Raw genomic sequence first — 16,454 nt, forward strand, 5'->3', positions numbered from 1 at the left:
AGTTTAAAGTCCCAAATGAGGTAAGTATTCATGGTTTATAGAAGATTATTGAATCTTCTCCAGAGGAAAAGTCTTTTTTTAAAAGTTGCAGGCCTGATTATTTGCAATCCTGAGCTTGCAGAGGTACTGTACAGTTATAGTGGTTGTAATACAGTCCAAAACTGGTGGTATGTAATTTGTTACCTGCACAGATGATTCGTCTCAAAGTCACTTTGTGATGTCTCTGCTTTGGTGGCTGTTATTGGTCAGCAGGGTTCTTCTCTGGATCCTTTCGCAGACTTTCTGTGATGTTGGCTTGATCGCTCCCTCTCCAGAAAGCTACCTTTTCAGGTAATAATCTCTCACATTAGCTTCTGCTAGGAGACACGTGGCCCTCTCCCCTGTTGTGACCACACAATGGTTCAAGAAATGATGACCATGGCCATCGTTTCATGTTTGAATGGGAATCATTCTGTTATGATGTTGCTGCTTTACAGCTTATTCATCTTGGTTTGGCTATGAGCCAGACTGTCTCCAGCATCCTCTGTTAATCCATTCATGTCGATCAGTGTCATTAAAATGCAATAGCTCCTTTCAATTTCAAAGGGGTTCTTCCCAGAACTATTTCAAACGAGGTTAACGAGCCTCCTCCTTGCAGACAAGTTTGGATTTCCAGTACAGGAGGGGTCACATGGCCGCTACTCCATTTTGACTGTGTATAAGTGTCCATGTTCTTGTGATTTTGTTCAGCAGTTTTAAATTCACAATTCTTCCATTTCATTGTTCATTTCATCACGGCTCCTCCTGTGCATGACATCATGCTGACTCTCTCTGATAAGCTCATCTATGTCCCTGTGCTCAAGTCACTCTTCATCTGATAATAACCACCAGACAATGGACGTTACACGATGGTTCTGTAGCTACCCGTTTTCTCCCTTCTTAAATAATGAAGCGATATTTGCAATTTTCCAACCCCAAAGGCATAATTTCAGAGTCTAGAGAGCTTCAGAAAACTACAATTAATGTATGTTCAATTTCTTCACTTTTTTTCTTACTTTCGGGTGGAAGTCATCATGTCCTGGAGATTTGTTCATCTGAAGTTTCATTATTTTCTCCATTAGCAATGTTTTCCCTCCTCTTGAGTTCCTTTTCACAGTTGGTATTCTCTTCTCTTCCTCCACTTTGAAGGCAGATACAGAATACTGATTTAACAAGTTTGCCATTTCCTTATTGTCTATTATAGTCTCACCTGCATCGGTCTTTAATGGCCTCATTTCCCATTACTACCTTCTGTCCCTTAATATATTTTCAAAAACTCGCACTGTCAGCTCTAATTTCACTTACAAGATATTTTTTGTATTCTTTTTGCAGCTCTTATTATGTTTTTTTTATAGTTTCCCTAGTCTGCTGAATTTCCACTCTTCCTCACGTTTGCGTAAGCTTATTTTATAAGCTTGATATTATCTCCTGGCTCATCTGTTGACCATGGTTGCTTAACTACACGTGCATCTTTTACCTTTTAGGGGCATGCACTGGAATAGTATAGTATCAAATACTTATTTGAATATGTGCCACTAGAATTACTCATTAATAGCTCAGCCCAGCTTACTATGGTCAATTCATGCCCGATCCTGGATGTCCTTTTTTTCCACTGCTGTAATTGTCTTTTATAATTATTGCTACTCCTCCTTTCCCAATTTTCCTGTCCATTATAAAGGTCCTATAGCTTGGAATATTTAGCACCCAACTACAGTCAGTTTATAGCCAGGTCTCTGTCATGGCTACTTCACCATATTTTTAACAAATCATTCCTGGTATATGAGCATTTCTATCAAGGCTGGTATTTGCTGCCATACCCTAGTTGCCATTGAGAAGGTGGTGGTGAGCTGCCTTTTTGAACCACTGCAGTCATGTGGGATAGGTACACCCACAGTGCTGTTAGGAAGGGAGTTCCAGGATTTTGACCCAGTGACAGTGGAGGAACAGCGATATAGTTCCAAGTCAGGATGATGTGTGGCTTGGAGGGGAACTTGCAGGTGGTGGTGTTTCCATATGTCTTTTGCCCTTATTCGTTGAAGTGGCAGAGGTTGTGAGTTTGGTGGATACTGTCAAAGAAGCCTTGGATGGTTGTTGTAGTGCATCTTCTCGATGGTACACACTGCTGCCACTGTGTGCCGGTGGCGGAAGGAATGGATATTTAAGAACATAAAAACTTAAGAAATAGGAGCAGGAGTTGGTCATTCAGCCCCTCGAGCCTGCTCTACCATTCAATAAGATCATGGTTGATGTGATCTTGGCTGTAACTCCACTTTCCTGCCTGTCTCCCCCCTTCCCCCAACCCCAATAATCCTTGACTCACTTATAGATGAAAAGCCTTGAATATATTCAATGACTCAACCTCCACAGCTCTCTGGGGTAGAGAATTCCAAAAATTCACGAACCTCTGAGAGAAGAAATTCCTCCTCATCTCTGTCTTAAATGGGTGACCCCTTATTATGAAACTGTGCCTCCTAGTTCGAGATTCCTCCATGAGGGGAAACATCCTCTCAGCATCTACCCTGTCAAAGTGCCTCAGGATCTTATATGTTTCAATAAGATCACCTCTCATTCTTCTAAACTCCAATGAGTATAGGCGGAACCTACTCAACCTTTCCTTATAAGGCAACCCCTTCCTATCAGGAGTCAGCCTCGTGAATCTTTTCTGAACTGCCTCCAATGTAAGTATATCTCTCCTTAAATAAGGATACCAAAACTGTATGCAGCATTCTCAGTGTGGTCTCACCAACCCGTACAATTGTAACAAGATTTCCCAACTTTTATACCCCATTCCCCTTTCAGTTAAGACCACCATTCCACTTGCCTTCCTAATTACTTGCTGTACTTACAAGCTAACCTTTAGTAACTAACTTCATGTATGAGGGCACCCAGATCCCTCCGTACTGCAGCAGTCTGTAGTCTCTTTCCATTTAACTAACTGGTCTCGTCATCTAATAAGTCATTAATATAGATTGTAAATAGTTGAGGCCCCAGCACTGATCCCTGTGGCACTCCATTAGTTACAATTTGCCAACCTGAAAATGACACATTTATTCTGACTCTCTGTTTTCTGCTATTTAGCCAATCATTTATCCATGCTAATATATTGCCCCTAACTTGGTTAGCTTAGTTGGCTAGGCAGTTAGCGTATAATACAGGAAGATGCTAATAGGATGGGTTCAATCCCTGTATCAGCTGTGGTATTGCATGAAAGCCTGTCTCCTTGCTTTGCCCCACACTTGAAGAGTGGTGCCCCTCAAGCTATACATTAGCAACTGTCTCTCTCTAATGGAGAGAGATTCCTTTCAGACTACAGCTAGAATGTCCCCCCCAAAACCTTGAGCTCTTATCTTGTACAGAAACCTTCTACATGGCACCTTATCAAATGCCTTTTGGAAATCCAAATACACAACATCTACTGGTTCCCCTATATCCACCCTGCTTGTTACATCCTCAAAGAACTCGAAAGAACTGTCTGTGGTATAAATTAATGATTTGGACTGAAATGTGAGAGGCATGTTTGGAAAATTTGCTGATGACACAAAAATTGGCTGTGTAGTTGATAGTGAAGAGGATAGCTGTCGACTCCAGAATGATATCAATGGTTTGGATAAGTGGGCGGAAAAGTGGCAAATGGAATCCAATGCAGAGACGTGTGAGGTAATGCATTTGGGGAGGGCAAACTAAGTAAGGGAATACACAATAAACGGGAGGATATTGAGAGGGGTAGAAGAAGTGAGAGACCTTGGAGTGCATGTCCACAGGTCCCTGAAGGTGGCAGGACAGGTAGATAGAGTGGTGAAGAAGGCGTATAGAATGCTTTCCTTTATTGGCCAAGGTATAGAATACAAAAGTAGAGATGTAATGCTGGAACTGGATAAAATGCTGGTTGGGCCACAGCTGGAGTATTGTGTACAGTTCTGGTCACCACATTACAGAAAAGACATAATTGTCCTGGAGAGAGTACAGAGGAGATTTACAAGAATGTCGGCAGGGCTTGAAAGTTGCAGCTGTGAGGATAGATTGGATAGGCTAGGATTGTTTTCCTTAAAACAGAGGAGGCTGAGGGGTGACTTAATTGAGGTGTACAAAATTATGAGGGGCCTAGATAGAGAGGAAGGACCTGTTTCCCCTAGCGGAGAGGTCAATTACCAGGGGGCACAGATTTAAGGGGATTGGTAGAAGGATTAGAGGGGACATGAGTCATAGAGTTATACAGCACAGAAACAGGCCCTTCGGCCCATTGTGTCTGTGCTGGCCATCAAGCACCTACCTATTCTAATCCCATTTGCCAGCACTAGGCCTGTAGTCTTGTATGCTATGATGTTTCAAGTGCTCATCTAAATACTTCTTAAATGTCATGAGGGTTCCTGCCTCTACCACCTCTTCAGGCAGTGCGTTCCAGATTCCAACTACCCTCTGGGTGAAAATGTTTTTCCTCAAATCCCCTCTAAACTCCTGCACCTTACGTTAAATCTATGCCCCCTGGTTAATGACCCCTCCGCTAAGGGAAAAAGTTTCTTCTTATCCATGCCTCTCATAATTTTGTATACCTCAATCATATCTCCCCTCAGCCTTCTCTGCTCTAAGGAAAACAACCCTAGCCTTTCCAGTCTCTCTTTATAGCTGAAATGCTCCAGCCCAGGCAACATCCTGGTGAATCTCCTCTGCACCCTCTCCAGTGCAATCACATCCTTCCTATCGTGTGCTGCCAGAACTGTACACAGCACTCCAGATGTGGCCTAACTAGCATTTTATACAGCTCCATCATAACCTTCCTACTCTTATATTCTATGCCTCGGCTAATAAAGGCAAGTATCTCATATGCTTTCCTAATTACGTTATCTACCTGTGATGCTGCCTTCAGTGATCTATGGGCTAGAACACCAAGGTCCCTCTGACCTTCTGTACTTCCTAGGGTCCTACCATCCATTGTATATTCCCTTGCCTTGTTAGTCGTTCCAAAATGCATCACCTCACACTTCTCAGGATTAAATTCAATTTGCTACTGCTCTGCCCATCTTACCAGCCCATCTATATCATCCTGTAATCTAAGGCTTTCCCCCTCACTATTTACGACACCACCAATTCTCGTGTCATCTGCGAGCTTACTGATCATACCTCCAATATTCACGTCTAAATCATTAATGTACACTACAAACAGCAGGGGTCCCAGCACCGATCCCTGTGGTACACCACTGGTCACAGGCTTCCACTCGCAAAAACAACCCTCAACCATGACCCACTGCTTCCTGCCACTAAGCCAATTTTGGATCCAATTTGCCAAATTGCCCTGGATCCCATGGCTCTTACCTTCTTAACCAATCTCCCATGCGGGACCTTATCAAAAGCCTTACTGACGTCCATGTAGACTACATCAACTGCTTTACCCTCATCTACACATTTCGTCACCGCCTCAAAGAATTCAATAAAGTTAGTTAGACATGATATCCCCCTGACAAAGCCATGCTGACTATCCTTGATGAATCCCTGCCTCTCCAAGTGGAGAAAAACTTTTTCACCCAGAGGATGGTGGGTGTGTGAAATTTGCTGCCCGGATTGGTGGTGGAGGCAGAAACCCTCAACCCATTAAAAAGGTACCTGGATATGCACCTGAAGTGCTGTAACCTGCAAGGCTATGGAGCAGGTGCTGGAAGGTGGGATTAATTTGGGTGGCTAGTTTTTCAGCCAGCATGGACACAATGGGCTGAATGGCCTCCTTCTGTGCTGTAATTTTTCTATGGTTCTATGGTTCTAAACTTGTCAAACACAATTTTTCTTTCATAAAACCACATTGGCTCTCATTGATTGCATTGTGATTTTCTAAATGTCCTACGACTACTTCCATAATAATGCCACTGACCTTAAAGAAAGCTGTCCAAAGATCTAGTGATGGCCATGGCATGGATTTCCCCTTTCCTGATGTTACTCTGATGCCGGCGCAAATTATCGGGGATCCTCGGCATCTAGCAACAGTGATGTCATCAAGCAGGCTAAGCAGCCAATCACATTTCTCAAAGTCAGCAAACCAGGAAGTAAAGACCACTGGAGATTGGGTTGTGAAGGGGGGCAGCTGAGAGCGGGTGGTGAGGGGGGGAAGTGGAGAGCGGGTGGTGAGGGGGGGATGTGGAGAGCGGGTGGTGAGGGGGGGATGTGGTGAGTGGGCGGTGAGGGGGGGATGGGGAGAGCGGGTGGTGAATGGGGGGATGTGGAGAGCGGGTGGTGAGGGGGCGATGTGGTGAGCGGGTGGTGAGGGGGGAGGAAGTGGAGAGCGGGTGGTGAGGGGGTGGAAGCGGAGAGTGGGCGGTGAGGGGGGGATGGGGAGAGCGGGTGGTGAGGGGGGGATGTGGAGAGCGGGTGGTGAGGGGGGGATGTGGAGAGCGGGTGGTGAGGGGGTGGAAGCGGAGTGGGCGGTGAGGGGGGGGATGGGGAGAGCGGGTGGTGAGGGGGGGATGTGGAGAGCGGGTGGTGAGGGGGGGAAGTGGAGAGCGGGTGGTGAGGGGGGGAAGTGGAGAGCGGGTGGTGAGGGGGTGGAAGCGGAGAGTGGGCGGTGAGGGGGGGATGGGGAGAGCGGGTGGTGAGGGGGGGATGTGGAGAGCGGGTGGTGAGGGGGGGATGTGGTGAGTGGGCGGTGAGGGGGGGATGGGGAGAGCGGGTGGTGAATGGGGGGATGTGGAGAGCGGGTGGTGAGGGGGCGATGTGGTGAGCGGGTGGTGAGGGGGGAGGAAGTGGAGAGCGGGCGGTGAGGGGGGGATGGGGAGAGCGGGCGGTGAGGGGGGGATGTGGAGAGCGGGCGGTGAGGGGGGGATGGGGAGAGCGGGCGGTGAGGGGGGGATGTGGAGAGCGGGCGGTGAGGGGGGGATGGGGAGAGCGGGCGGTGAGGGGGGGATGGGGAGAGCGGGCGGTGAGGGGGGGATGGGGAGAGCGGGTGGTGAGGGGGGGATGGGGAGAGCGGGCGGTGAAGGGGGGATGTGGAGAGCGGGCGGTGAGGGGGGGATGTGGAGAGCGGTTGGTGAGGGGGGGATGGGGAGAGCGGGCGGCGAGGGGGGAGGAAGCGGAGAGCGGGCGGTGGGGGGGAAGCGGCAGTGGGCGGTGGTGGAGGGGAAGTGGAAGGTGAGTGGTAAGGGGGGAAGCAGCGAGGTGGAGACTGAGTGGTGAGCAGTTGGGAGCAGGAGAGAACGGCGGATGGAGCGGCAAGCAGACTGGAGCGGCGCAGAGTAGAGGCAATGGCAGGAGGGAGTGGATTGCTGTCGGGGAGATGGAGGCAGCGATTGCAGTCATTGGGGGGGAAGTTAGTTTTTTTTCTGTTAAAATTGAGCAGCGCCATCTTTATTACTGGCAGCTGCCTGAGATGTCGCAGACAGTGACGTTTCAGTGGATGAGGCTGCATTTGCACATGTGTCAGCATTGCAGTGGTTGCATTGTCAGCAAATGCAGCCCAGTGTAAAAGGGCAAGTCCTTGTCAGTTCAAGTGATTTGTAACAGTGCAGGCTGTGGAGGAGCAGGGAATCACTGACACTAACTTCTGGATTTCTGTGTTTCACTGCACGTGTGCGGACACCAGAAGTTGCTGTCAGTTTCACATTTGTAATGGTGGCAAACGCCGACAGCTTTGCTGTCATTACAACTGCAAAATCCGAGTCAATAGCTGTTGTTTTATAGTTAGAGTATTGTACCCTTCAATTGTGCGACCTGGTTATTAGTCTCCCATAAACTGGAGTTCTACATGCATATTGTGTAGTTAATCTGACAAGATCTGATCAAGAAAACGAACATCATGGGACGTCAGAAATGCCCCATCCATAAATATTGGTGACCACACTCTGGAAGTGGTTCAAGAGTTCACCTACCTAGGCTCAACTATCACCAGTGACCTGTCTCTCGATGCATAAATCAACAAGTGCATGGGAAAGGCTTCCACTGCTATGTCCAGACTGGCCAAGAGAGTGTGGGAAAATGGCGCACTAACACAGAACACAAAAGTCCAAGTGTATCAAGCCTGTGTCCTCAGTACCTTGCCTTACGGCAGCGAGGCCTGGACAACGTACATCAGCCAAGAGCGACGTCTCAATTCATTCCATCTTCGCTGCCTCCAGAGAATCCTTGGCATCAGGTGGCAGGACCGTATCTCCAACACAGAAGTCCTCGAGGCGACCAACATCCCCAGCATATACACCCTACTGAGCCAGTGGCACCTGACATTGTACAGTGAGCTCATCACTGGTATCAGACCCACCGGCCGTCCTTATCTCCACTTTAAAGACGTCTGCAAACGCGACATGAAGTCCTGTGACATTGATCACAAGTCGTGGGAGTCAGTTGCCAGCGATCGCCAGAGCTGGCGGGCAACCATAAAGGTGGGGCTAAAGCGCGGCGAGTCGAAAAGACTTAGTAGTTGGCAGGAAAAAAGACAGAAGTGCAAGGAGAGAGCCAGCTGTGTAACAGCCCCGACAAACAAATTTATCTGCAGCACCTGGGGAAGAGTCTGTCACTCCAGAATTGGCCTTTATAGCCACTCCAGGCGCTGCTTCACAAACCACTGACCACCTCCAGGTGTTTACCCATTGTCTCACGAGACAAGGAGGCCAAAGAGAAGAGAGAAAGAAAATCTGACAAGAGCTCCCAGATAATAGTTTAACACTGATTCTGGTATTTTGTTATTGTCTTGTTCCATTTAAATTTCCATTTTTCTCTTCGTCAAAATCCCAGTAAAATGAGTCGTGAATGTTACAATACTGCCATCATGTGCGTATATGTGAACAATTCATCCCAGATGTCTTGCTGAATGAAAAAGGGACCTACAGTCAGGACTGTGCTTGTGTAATTTTGCCAAGGTTGGACAAAGTTCAATGTTTCCATGGAAATCAACCAGAACCAGGCAACTTAAATTACAATAGTGAACTGCTGTGCATCAAAACAGTCCATATTATAGATGCCCATTCGCTACAGAAAACTGTGAACAAACCTGCAAACACCATATGGCAAAACTCAAGTGCATGTAAACATATACAAACTAAATATCTAAATATAAATAAAATAAATAAAATATAAATCTAAATATCTAAACTTGTACAAGCCAGTCTGGCAGTTATTTCTGGTTGAAGTCATTGAGGTGTTTAACTTCCTTCTTGTATGGATGTTAAATGGTTAATGATTGCTTTAAAATTGTGCAGGTAGGAATTTATTGTAAACATGCTAACCAACAGGTCCTGACTAAAGGGCTAGAAATTCTGCAATCATTTTGGTGCAAAATGGGGGGTGTAATGCTATAGGAGGTTGGAATATGGGGTTAAAGATCTATGCTCCTTTTAAAATTGCACATAATTTCTGGAGGTGGGGGAGGTGGGGAGTTGTTGCATGCTTTCCCCCCACACAAAGGGCTGAATTTTGTTGGCGTGGCAGGGCCCCTGATGACGGGATCGAAAGCCAGGGGCAACCCTGCCTTAGCCGTTTCCAGGACCCCGACCATATTTTGGGCCCATCTGGCAACAGGGCTCCTGTCCCTTTAAGGGATGACAGCCCAGCTCCAAGAGCTGGCAGCTCTTCAGTCTCAGCAGTGCCACCAGGAGCAGTGGCCACTGCTGGGACTGCACCCAGCTGAGAGGACCCAGCAACAAGGTGACTGAGGTCAGGGGTCGCCGGGGCTAGTCAGGCATGCCCCAGCGAGGGGGGGTGCGGGTGGCGTTGGTGAGGGCAGGAGGGGTGTTGCCAAGGGCATGGCCATTGCTGCCGGGGGCCCCCTGCATGAGCCACAGAGTGCAAGAAGAGGAGGGCCTCACCCACCCCCACGCCAGCAGGGAGGCTGCCAGGGTTTACTAGGTGGCCTGCCCATGTGGCAGTGAGCCCACTCGACACTGGCAAAATGTCATCGGTGTCAGGAAGAGGCCCTTAATTGGCCACTGAAGTGGCATGATTGGCTTCTGAGTGGGATGGTCTTTCTCCACCTTCCCGGCTGCTGGTAAGATGCCATGGCGGGTGGTAAGGTGATGGCCACTCCACCCCCTGGCATACCTTGTCCTTTTACGGGCCCCCCCACTGCCTCCCAGCCTGTCCCTAGACGCTGGTAAAATCCAACCCAAAGTGCGCATGTATGCAAATGAAAGTTAAACCTGTAGAAGAGGGGAAGTTACTTGCAGGACTCTTCACTGCAAGTAGTGGTTGTCCCTGTGGCAACACCCTTCCTGCCCTCACCAACCCCACCCCCACCTCCACCTCCCTCGCCGGGGCATGCCTGACTGGCTCCGGCGACCCCCGGCCCCACTCAACTTGTTGCCAGGGCTGCATCCAATGTTGCATCCTCTCAGCTGGGTGCAATCCCAGCAAGGAAACCTCCTGCTGATTACCTACCGCCCCCCCCTCAGTTGATGAATCAGTACTCCTCCATGTTGAACACCACTTGGAGGAAGCACTGAAGATGGCAAGTGTGCAGAATGTACTCTGGGTGGGGGATTTCAACGTCCATCACCAAGAATAGTTCGGTAGCACCACTACTGACTGAGTTGGCGGAGTCCTAAAGGACATAGCTGCTAGACTGGGTCTGCAGCAGGTGTGAGGGAACCAACAAGAGGGAAAAACGTACTTAACCTCGTCCTCACCAATTTGCCTGTCACATCTGTCCATGACAGTATTGGTAGGAGTGCCCACCACACAGTCCTTGAGGAGACAAAGTCCCGCCTTCACATCGAGGATACCGTCCATCGTGTTGTGTGGCACTATCACCGTGCTAAATGGGATAGATTTCGAACAGATCTAGCAATGCAAAACTGGGCATCCATGAGGTACTGTGGGCCATCAGCAGCAGCAGAATTGCACTCAACCACAATCTGTAACCTCCTGCCCCGGCATAACCCCCACTCTACCATTACCATCAAGCTGGGGGATCAACCCTGGTCCAATGAGGAATGCAGGCGGACATGCCAGGAGCAGCATCAGGCATACCTCAAACTGGGGTGTCAAAACCCAGTGAAGCTACAACCCAGGACTACTTGCATGCCAATCAGAGTAAGCAGCATGTGATAGACAGAGCTGTGATCCCACAACCAACGGATCAGAGTGAAGCTCTGCAGTCCTGCCACATCCAGTTGTGAATAGTGGTGGACAATTAAAAAACTAACTGGAGGAGGAGGCTCCATAAATATCCCCATCCTCAATGATGGGGGAGCCCAGCACATCTGTGCGAAAGATAAGGCAGAAGCATTTGCAACAATCTTCAGCCAGAAGTGCTGAGTTGATGATCCATCTCGGCCTCCTCCTGAGGTCCCCAGCATCACAGATGCCAGTCTTCAGCCAATTCGATTCACTCCATGTGATATCACGAAACGACTGAAGGCACTGGATACTGCAAAGGCTATGGGTCCTGACAATATTCCGGCAATAGTACTGAAGACTTGTGCTCCAGAACTTGCCACAGCCCTAGCCAAGCTGTTCCAGTACAGCTACAACACTGGTATCTACCCAGCAGTGTGGAAAATTGCCCAGGTATGTCCTGTACACAAAAAGCAGAACAAATCCAACCTGACCAATTACCACCCCATCAGTCTACTCTCGATCATCAGTAAAGTGATGGAAGGTGTCGTCAACAGTGCTATCAAGTGGCACTTGCTTAACAATAACAATAATTGGGCAACACAGTGGTGCAGTGGTTAGCACTGCAGCCTCATAGTTTGGGTTTGGGTTTGCAGCGTCATAGTTTGGGTTCCGCCAGGGCCACTCAGCTCCTGACCTCATTCCAGCTTTGGTCCAGACATGGACGAAAGAGCTGAACTCCAGAGGTGAGGTGAGAGTGACTGTGCTTGACATCAAGGCAGCATTTGACCAAGTATGGCATCAAGGAGCCCTAGCAAAACTGAAGTGAATGGGAATCGGGGAAAACTCTCCGCTGGTTGGAGTCATACCGAATGCAAAGGAAGATGGTTGTGGTTTTTGGAGGTCAATTATCTCAGCTCCAGGACATCACTGCAGGAGTTCCTCAGGGTAGTGTCCTAGGCCCAACCATCTTCAGCTGCTTCATCAATGACTTTCCTTCAATCATGAGGTCAGAAGTGGGGATGTTCGCTGATGATTGCACAATGTTCAGCACCATTCGCAACCCCTCAGATACTGAAGCAGTCCGTGTAGAAATGCAACAAGACCCGGACAATATCCAGGCTTGGGCTGATAAGTGGCAAGTAATATTTGCGCCACACAAGTGCCAAGCAATGACTATCTCAAACAAGAGAGAATATCTAACCATTTCCCTTTGACATTTAATGGCATTACCATCACTGAATCCCCCACTATCAACATCCTGGAGGTTACCATTGACGAGAAACTGAACTGGAGTAGCCATATAAATACCGTGTCTACAAGAGCCGGTCAGAGGCTAGGAATCCTGTGGTGAATAACTCACCTCCTGACTCCCCAAAGCCTGTCCACCATCTACAAGGCACAAGTCAGGAGTGTGATGGAATACTCTGCACTTGCCTGGATGGGTGCAGCTCCAACAACACTCAAGGAGCTCGACACCATTCAGGACAAAGCAGCCCGCTTGATTGGCACCCTATCCACAAACATTCACTCCCTCCACCACCGACGCACAGTGGCAGCAGTGTGCACCATCTACAAGATGCACTGCAGCAACTTACCAAGGCTCCTTCGACAGCACCTTCCAAACCCGCAACCTCTACAACCTAGAAGGACGAGCAGCAGATGCATGGGAACATCACCACCTGCAAGTTCCCGTCCAAGTCACACACCATCCTGACTTGGAACTATATCGCTGTTCCTTCATTGTCGCTGGGTCAAAATCCTGGATCTCCCTTCCTAACAGCACTGTGGGTGTACCTACCCCACATGGACTGCAGTGGTTCAAGAAGGCAACTCACCACCACCTTCTCAGAGACCCCAGAAGGATATAACTGCAACAGTGGTAGTGCAACTGAGATTCACCAGATTAATCCCTGGGATGTCAGGATTGTTTTAAGAGGAGAGATTGAGGAAACTGGGCCTGTATTCTCTGGATTTTGAAGAATGAGTGGTGATCTCATTGAAACTTACAAAATTATTACAGGGCGTGAGCGGAAGGATGTAGATAGGATGTTTTCCCTGGCTGGTAAGTCTAGAACCAGGGGACATAGTCTCAGAATAAGGGGTAGCCCATTTAAGACTGAGTTGAGGAGCAGACAACCGCAAATCCAGCCCTGTCGAGTCCTCCTTACTAACATCTTGGGTGGCACATTGGCGCAGTGGTTAGCACCGCAGCCTCACAGCTCCAGCGACCCGGGTTCGATTCTGGGTACTGCCTGTGCGGAGTTTGCAAGTTCTCCCTGTGTCTGCGTGGGTTTCCGCCGGGTGCTCCGGTTTCCTCCCACAGCCAAAGACTTGCAGATTGATAGGTAAATTGGCCATTGTAAATTGCCCCTAGTGTAGGTAGGTGGTAGGAGATGTGGTAGAGAATATGGGGTTAGCGTAGGGTTAGTATAAATGGGTGGTTGCTGGTCGGCACAGACTCGGTGGGCCGAAGGGCCTGTTTCAGTGCTGTATTTCTAAATAAAATAAAATAAATTAGGGATGGGCAATAAATGCTGGCCTAGCCAGCGACGCCCACATCCCATGAATGAATAAAAAAAAGTTCACGGCATTTGAATGGGCCTAAACATTGTCAGAAGCATCAGCTTTGACTGTTCTCAGCTGTGTTGCTACCAAATGATGCTGCAATCTGCCTCCCTGCAGTTTCAGACATATAACTAGTCCTTTCTATTTCTGTCTGGAGGCTCTCAGTTGGCTCAGGACAAATGCAGTCATGGAAGGTAATACTCTTCCTCAGAACACCAGTATTTCCAGGCTACACATTCCTGCACTGTTACCTCTAGTGTCACCAAGGATCTATCCTTTGTCCCCTCCTATTTCTTATCTCCATGCTGCCCCTCGGCCACATCATCTGAAAGCACAGCGTTAGTTTTCACTTATGCACTGATGCCTCCAAGCTCTACCTCACCACCATCTCTCTCGACTCTTCCACTGTTGCTAAATTATCATACTGCTTACCAACATCCAGTACTGGATGAACAGAAAATTCCTCCAATTAAATATCGGGAAGACTGAAGCCATTTTGTCGGTCCCCGCTCCAAACTCCATTACCTTTCTACTGACGCTATTCCTCTCCCTAACAACTGTCTGAGACCAGACCAGATTGTTTGTCATCTTAGTGTCACATTTGACACTGAGATGAGCATATTCACGCCATCACTAAGACTGCCTATTTCCACCTCCGTAACATCGCCTGACTCTGCCTCTGTCTCAGCTCATCTGCTGCTGAAACCCTCATTCATGCCTTTGTTACCTCTAGATTTGACTAGTCCAACACACTCCTTGCTGATCTCCCACATTCTACTCTCCGTAAACTTGAGGCCATCCAAAATCTGCTGCCTGTGTCTTAACTCACACCATGTCCCGTTCACTTATCTCCTGTGCTCGCTGACCTACATTGGCTCCCCATCAAGCAAGGCCTTGATATTAAAATTCTCATCCTTGTTTTCAAATCCTTCCATGGCCTCGCCCTTCTCCCTCTGTAATCTCCTGCAGTCCCACAACCCTCCGAGATAAGTGTGTGCTCCTCTAATTCTGACCTCGAGCATGCCTGATTTTAATCACTCCACTATTGGTGGCTGGGCCTTCAGCTGCCTGGGCCCTAAGCTCTGGAAATTCCCTCCCGAAACGTCTCCACCTTTCTTCCTCTCTCTCCTCCTCTAAGATGTTCATTAAAACCTCATTCTCTGACTGAGCTTTTGGTCACCTGTCCTACCATCTCCTTATGTGTCTCAGTGTCAAAGGTGTTTGATAACACTCCAGTGATTATATTAAAAGTGCTATATAAATGCAAGTTGTTGTTGTTACTTCCCACCAAACAACCATGTCTAGCGAAGAACCAGAAGGGAGGTTGGGCCAGACTGCCCGCATCTGCAGAGATTTCATCGTTTGCAGCAGGGCCATTGAGGTCCAGGCTCAAGGACATTAATGGCCACCTTCTATTCTGCACCATACCAGAGACATCTCCCTATGTCCTGTCAGTGGGAGAGGGAGCATTGTGGTAGATAACTGTCCACCGACAACACCACCAGGGAAAAAGTGGGTAAGTGAGAAGCACTGTGGTGATAGAAAATAGACAGTCACTCAAACACCATATATTAAAAATTAGTGTTGAAACTCAACCACATTCTATTTGTGCCTTTTTGATGAAGGAAAATAAGTGTGGGTGGGAACATTGAAGATTCGGGAATTGGAGGAGAATGCAGATTTGACTGGGAGGATCCTCGTTGCATTAATTGTGCACTGCAACTATTGTGTGAGGAAGTGCAAGAAGGACTCCTGTCCCTTGTTGATGAAACAGTTGATGATGAGGACCCAGCCAGTATCTTCAGCAGCCCCTGTCCATGGGTTTGTAATTGATGCTCTCCTTCTGCCTCCAAATATGCCACCTTGCATAAGCAAGGAGCCACTGAACCACAAACATCATCCATCAGTTAGCAAAACAGAACTAGAAGATCCTGCAATCATTGCCATAACTGAAAATCCATTGTTTCATTCAAAAATAAAGACCTTGAAAAGGAAGCAGCAGCTTGTCTCTTTAAAACTGGTAGTACGGCCATTAAACCTGGAGATCAAGGTTTTCTTTAAGGAACAATTTGCTACTGAATTGCCCTTGAGCAGGTATAGGAAATGTAAGTCCATAGGTCAGTGATGGTGGCAGGTACAATGTCCTGAAAAACCTTACAGGAAATTCAGCTCCAGTAACTATTCAGAAGCATACTGTATTTTCTTAAAGTAATATTTGGGTACTAACATGCGAAAAATGGCCCTCATCATCATGGGATGTGGGCATCACTGGCAAGGTCAGCGTTTGTGGCCCATCCCTAATTGCCCTTGACAACTGAATGTCTTGCTAGGCTATTTCAGAGGGCAGTTAAGAGTCAACCACGTTGCTGTGGGTCTGGAGTCACATGTAGGCCATATCAGGTGAGATCAACAGATTTCCTTCTCTAAAGGACATTATAGAGTCATTGAGTCAAACAGCACAGAAACAAGCTATTCGGCCCATCGTATCAGTGCCGGCCATCAAGCACCTACCTATTCTAATTCCATTTTCCAGCACTTGGCCCGTAGCCGTGTATGCTATGGCATTTCAAGTACTCATCTAAATACTTCTTAAATGTCATAAGGGTTCCTGCCTCTACCACCTCTTCAGGCAGTGCGTTCCAGATTCCAGCCACCCTCTGGGTGAAAATATTTTTCCTCATATCTCCTCTAAACCTCCTGCCCCTTACCTTAAATCTATGTCCCCTGGTTATTGACACCTCCGCTAAGGGAAAAAGTTTCTTCCTATCTAACCTATCAATGCCCCTCATAATTTACCTCAATCATGTCCCCCCTCAGCCTTCTCTGCTCTAAGGAAAACAACCCTA

Source organism: Heterodontus francisci, chromosome 20 (assembly GCF_036365525.1).
Source record: "Heterodontus francisci isolate sHetFra1 chromosome 20, sHetFra1.hap1, whole genome shotgun sequence".
In the NCBI taxonomy this organism is placed as follows: Eukaryota; Metazoa; Chordata; class Chondrichthyes; order Heterodontiformes; family Heterodontidae; genus Heterodontus; species Heterodontus francisci.